We start from the raw sequence: 6,292 nt of genomic DNA, 5'->3' as shown, positions 1-6,292 counted from the left end.
TGAGGACCAAGTTGATGTGCTTAAAAACTTCATCAATTTGGTCGTCTTCTTCCAAGGTAGGTGAAGACCCTGTCTGGTTTCGCAGACCTGAAATACACCAGCCACTTGGAGTTGCCTTCACCTGTGATTATTTCCTATAGAAACAAAGACCATGTCAAATAAATGCACTGCAGAAGATCAGGCTTTGATCATCTTTTTCGCTATTAGAAATGTTTTTATGTCAAGCATTATTATTATTGGTATCATACCAGTAGCCGTTTGTCCGACCCCTTCAGCTTCGTGATGAAGTCCACCAATCTTTCATTGGCAGACCTGCGGGCTTCTCTTGCACGTTTTGCCATCTTTGCTGTAGTGGGCATAGCGGTCATCAAGTAATGTAAAGGAACCTCTAGGGATGTGTGGCAAAGGACAACTTGTGAATTCTAAACCAACCCAGAGTGATTCATCAAATATCGTAAAAACACAACATACAATGACAATGTATGGTCATTTTTTGTTGTGGCTGTCCTGTAAAGTTTGTCAAATGTCACTTACCCCCCTCTGGTTCTAAGCCCTCGTTATGTTCCTGTAATGTAAGAGAGCAACAAGACAGATGAAAAATATGAAATGACTGAAAAATATCTTTATTTAACAATGCACTTTTCAACATTAGTTAATAAAGTGTTTGAAGCACCTAGATGTATTAGTTATTAATGGTTCTAATTATACTGGTAGTTAAATTGAATTTCAATCTGACCTGGACGACTTCCGAAAACGTCAGTTTCCGGAGTCTTGGGAGCCTGAAGACAGGAGGCAGGTCACCTCTCAGTAGAGCTTTGGACTGCTCTGTCCAGTGGGCAAAAACCTTGCCATGCCTTGAAAAGATGAAAACATGATATCTGAAAAGCCAATTAGACCCTATTCTAGTTCGATGTCTAGTTCGATGTCTGCAATGGGACCTTTTCATACTCCGTGTTGAATACTTTGCTGCTTTTCCTCATCTCCCTCCCAATCCATGGTGCCCAATTGTCATATGCCGGTTGGACAACAAATGGATTCTGTTAAGAGTCTGCATCAAAAACATAATTTCAAAAATATTGAAATATCTAATATAGTTCATTCCGGGGAGACGCAGTCACATCCGATGGGACCTGGTGTATTTTACTCTTTTGACAAACTATATACACTGTGGCTCCCCGATCTCCCATCAGCGCTCCACTGGACTGCTGACCCACCTTCGGCACCATGGAGAGCGACCTGACCTGGCCTCACAACACTCACCATCAAAAAATCCTCTGCTTATCATGTGTAGATGGACGGATTCCCAAAATGTCTCTATGTTGTGTTCACCTTGGAAGTCATCACTCTGTTGTTTCAGCTCACTAACTGCAATCATCAAATACAACATAAGACACACAATATCCTTTGAGGATGAGTAGTAAGTACATTGTAGTTTATGTGGCACCTACAAAACGGTAGTTAAAAAGCGATTTACCTAAATAGTACTTTTAGGAAAAACTTACCCTCAAAGTTGAACACTGCTTTTCTGTGGAGCTCCATAACCACCACAGGGGGGTAGAACCCACAGTTTACACATGAGTATGTGTATTCTCTGTTGCAAAGTGCCTCAAAGTGGCAGTATGCTTGAAAAATTAAGTTGGTGGCTGGAAACCGTTCTTCACACAAAGCCTCCAGAGAGCCGATGACTCTAGACACTGACACATGATTCTATGGTAAAAAAATAAGACAGGAAAAGGTTTGAAATGGAAGGTATGAATATGCTGAAAACACAGTACTACTGTAACTAGTAACATCATTCCCTGCAATCACTGTACTTGGTAATGTATTTACTTAAAAAATGGGCAAATAAATTGCAGATGTGGAATAGGCTGCCAATTTAACTTTGATTAGTGCTGCAGAAACCACAGTACTAGCAGAGAAGGGGCTACAGAGAATTTGGAAAATCTTGCAACAATAGTTAGTTGAACAATTTTCAATTGATGAAATCTTTCTGGGTCAATATGGAATAAATGAAGGTCATAACACCTTGTGTTGTCTGTCATTAACACCGTTTTACACACCTGAAGATTGTGCCTTAGTTAGTAAAGGCAAAACTGCAGAGTCAGAATGACATGGTCATTGAAATTAAGCAGACCATCTGTCCATTCCTGATAACGGTAGATCATGTGGCATTCAGTACACCTTCTATTGTACAGTGCATCCGGAAAGTATTCACACCCCTTCACTTTCCCCACATTTTGTTATGTTACAGCCTTATTCCAAAATGGATTAAATTCCTTTTTTTCTCATCAATCTACACACAATACCCCATAATGACAAAGTGAAAAAGGTTTTGTAGAAATTTTTGCAAATTTATTAAAAATAAAAAACTGAAATATTGTATGTACATAAGTATTCACACCTTTTACTATGACACTCAAAACTGAGCTCAGGTTCATCCTGTTTCCACTGATCATCCTTGAGATGTTTCTACATCTTGACTGGAGTCCACCTCTAGTAAATTCAATTGATTGGACATGATTTGGAAAGGTACACACCAGTCTATATAAGGTCCCACTGTTGACAGTGCATGTCAGAGCAGAAACCAAGCCATGAAGTCAAAAGAATTGTCTGTGGACCTCCGAGACAGGATTGTATCGAGGCACAGATCTGGGGAAGGGTACAAAAAAATTTCTACAGCTTTGAAGGTCCCGAAGACCACAGTGGTCTCCATCATTCGCAAATGGAAGAAGTTTGGATCCACCAGGACTCTTTCTAGAGCTGGCCGCCCAGCCAAACTGAGCAATCGGGGGAGAAGGGCCTTGTTCAGGGAGGTGACCAAGAACCCGATGGTCACGCTGACAGAGCTCCAACGTTCCTCTGTGGAGATGGGAGAACCTTCCAGAAGGACAACCATCTCTGCAGCACTCCACCAATCAGGCCTTTATGGTAGAGTGGCCAGACAGAAGCCTCTGCTCAGTAAAAGGCACATGACAGCCTGCTTGGAGTTTGCCAGAAAGCACCTAAAGGACTCTCAGACCATGAGAAACAAGATTATCTGGTCTGATGAAACCAAGACTGAACTCTTTGGCCTGAATGCCAAACGTCACGTCTGGAGGAAGCCAGGCACCTCTCATCACCTTGCTAATACCATCCCTACAGTGAAGCATGGTGGTGGCAGCATCATGCTGTGGGGATGTTTTTCAGTGGCAGGAACTGGGAGACTAGTCAGGATCGAGGGAAAGATGAATGGAGCAAAGTACAGAGAGATCCTTGATGTAAGCCTGCTCCTGAGCGCTCAGGACCTCAGACTGGGGCGAAGGTTTACCTTTCAACACGACAACAACCCTAAGCACACAGCCAAGACAACGAAGGAGTGGCTTTGGGACAAGTCTGTGAATGTCCTTGAGTGGCCCAGCCAGAGCCCAGACTTGAACCCCATTGAACATCTCTGGAAAGACCTGAAAATAGCTGTGCAGTGACGCTCCCCATCTAACCTTACAGAGCTGGAGAGGCTCTGCAGAGAAGAATGGGAGAAATACCCCAAATATAGGTGTGTCAAGCTTGTAGCTTCATACCCAAGAAGACTTGAGGCTGTAATCGCTGCCAAGGGTGCCTCAACCAAGTCCTGAGTAAAGGGTATGAATACTTATGTACATGCAATATTTCAGTTTTTTATTTTTAATACATTTGCAAAAATTTCTACAAAACCTTTTTCGCTTTGTCATTATGGGGTATTGCGTGTAGATTGATGAGAAAAAAAAGGAATTTAATCCATTTTGGAATAAGGCTGTAACATAAAATGTGGGGAAAGTGAAGGGGTGTGAATACTTTCCGGATGCACTGTAAGTAGAGATGTCTGTAATGGACATAAGGATATAAATTAGGACATTAAATCAGCTGTATATGGTTAATCAAACGATTAATGTACATGCACACTGTCCTTTTATAAACTAAATAAACTAAACTACAGGATGCATTTAACTTACTTTGGATTACACCATTCATGCCAACTATTCTGGCTTTGTCTGTGATGTGCGAGATTTCTTCCAATTTGGGATTGCCTGAACAGAGCTTGCATGTCGTTTCAGTTGGAATCAACTTTGAAGGGTAATCCGTCGAAACTCTTGGGGTTGTGGCATCTCCAGGAAGAGTGGCTGGTATTTTTTTCTCTTCATAAACGTATCGCACACTTCTCTCCACTCCTGTGGTAGGAAGGTAACTGACAGAGTTAGTAGCCTCTGCTAAGTTTGCTGTGGTACATGGTGCAGTCACAAAGAGTTCTTTCTGGGTTTGGAAAAGGTGCCATTTAGCAATGTTCTTGTGCGGACAAGATGTACGCGCCTTTGCACAGGGGCAATGCCAGGTGGGTTTTTTTCTGTTATACGTCACCATGACTCTTGCCAAGACAAGAGTAGTGGTAGGTTTTGGGCTCGTGTATGGAGAGACAAATCTGGTTTGGAGAACCTCCAACTTCCACCAATACAGACAATGGTGCATGAGCTTCCTCTGCTGTTTTTTGCCTGTTTTTGCAAGCGGCCCCCTTGGAATCTCCAAAAAACTTGCATTTCACCATTTCTTCAAGGACCTCATGTTTAAGTGGTTCCTCAGTAGCAGTCTTGCTGCAGTAATCGAGTGACCGGATATTCTCACGCAGACTGTGCCTGAGGCCACTCCGTTGTGCAAGCAACTGATATTGACAACAGTCCTCCAATTCACACTTCGTCACATGTTGTTTGCCCCATGTTTTACGTTGTACATGTATGGGCACACTGAACCCACGAGTACCTTTTGGGATGGCAAAAAGGCCACGAGTTTGATCAACACATACGCTTTGAAGGTGAGATGCAGCTGTAATGTCTTTTGGCCTTGCATGTTTTCTTTCTATGTGTACTAACAAGTTCTTTTTGTAGAGAACAACAGAGCAGTGAGGACACTTCACTGACTTTAGATTTGTCACACGTGAAGATGGCAACTCTACACTCTCTACTGATGCTGAGGGAGGACGTGTGAATGAAGGGTCTACACTCTCGACTGATGCTGAGGGAGGAAGTGTGTCCGAAGGGTCTACACTCTCTACTGAAGCTGAGGGAGGAAGTGTGTATGAATGGTCTACACTACTACTGATTCTAACCCTACTGATGAGGATGGCACAGATGGGCTGATTTCAGCTGAAGGTGGCACTGATGGGGGTAGCACCAATGGTTTTTGGCATCCAGTCACATGTATTGTCAAATCCTCTTTGTGCATGATCGGTTTTGCACAATACGGACAGTGGTAATGACCCGTACCTCGGCATGGCTGGTTGCATCTGCAAATTATTTTGTCTGCAAGGGAACAGTAATCCAACTTTTAAAAAGTACAACTTCACAGCAAAAAAAAACAAAAAAACAAAAATGTAATTTAGATGAAATATACAATGTACAATTATGAATTTTATCACATCCAACAGTGAATTAAAAAAATTACAAAATAAATCTCAGTCCCTTGAAAGTAACATTCTCCTTTCTTGCCAAGGTGATCTACTGACTCCAAATAACACTGCTGACCTTTAAATCTATGGTAAATACAATGGGAAAGAGGGCTTAACAAATTCCAAACTTGCTTGCTTCTCATCTACTTACCTTGGAAATGCACTGCATTTTGGATGTGGGCATCCAGGTGTTTAAAAATGGTCTCCTCCCGTGTGGTGGACAATTTGGGACACAGAGGACAACCCAACTGTAACCCGTGGGTTGTGCGTCCAAACTTACTACCAGGCTGGATTATGGATGGGTGCATCTGGAAAACAGTGTAGTTTTTATTAGTAGTATTATTTCGGCCCATTCTAGATTGCTATTTTAAAGTGACTTTAACCAGTAATACACACAAAGCCACCGGGGCACTTACCAGTTCTGCGCGTGCCCACATAAAACTCTCAACAAATTCCTTATAACGGTTATTGCTGTGCATTAAATTTTTCTTAAATACACTAAATAAAATGAATGTAATGCTACAATAGGCTACTCGCCAGCTAGTAGTAGCCCGCTAACCTTGGCTGTCAGGCTAGCAACGTTAACTGCGTGCTACACTGCACGCTCTGGGAGTTAGCCAGACTGAGCATCCGACCAGCTAACTGCAGCCGCTGCCCATTAGCGGAGAAGTGATTCAAACAGTTTGTACTCAAACAGTATCCATTTTAAACTCAATTAAACTAATTCATTTACACAAATATTTTATAAGTGCTTAGCTAGCTACATGACTTGCAACAACTACGCAACGAAACATCGCTAGCTAACGTTAGCTAAATGCTTAGAGCCACTTGACACTTCGA

At 42.2% G+C, this 6,292-nt stretch overlaps 1 long non-coding RNA gene across 1 annotated transcript; it reads right to left on the bottom strand.

Annotated features, from left to right (window-relative positions):
- Window positions 1-298: 298 nt before the first annotated feature.
- On the bottom strand, window positions 299-781 carry LOC130121294 (uncharacterized). The gene is made up of 3 exons (XR_008811034.1): window positions 737-781; window positions 535-565; window positions 299-388 (listed from the first exon to the last, which is right to left on the bottom strand). It is a non-coding gene; the product is annotated as an uncharacterized LOC130121294 (long non-coding RNA).
- Between the last annotated feature and the right edge of the window lie 5,511 nt (window positions 782-6,292).

The sequence above is a fragment of the Lampris incognitus genome, chromosome 11, assembly GCF_029633865.1.
Source record: "Lampris incognitus isolate fLamInc1 chromosome 11, fLamInc1.hap2, whole genome shotgun sequence".
Lineage (NCBI taxonomy): Eukaryota > Metazoa > Chordata > Actinopteri > Lampriformes > Lampridae > Lampris > Lampris incognitus.
Note: the sequence above shows the minus strand (reverse complement) of the source record. Positions and strands in the feature narration are given on the sequence as shown.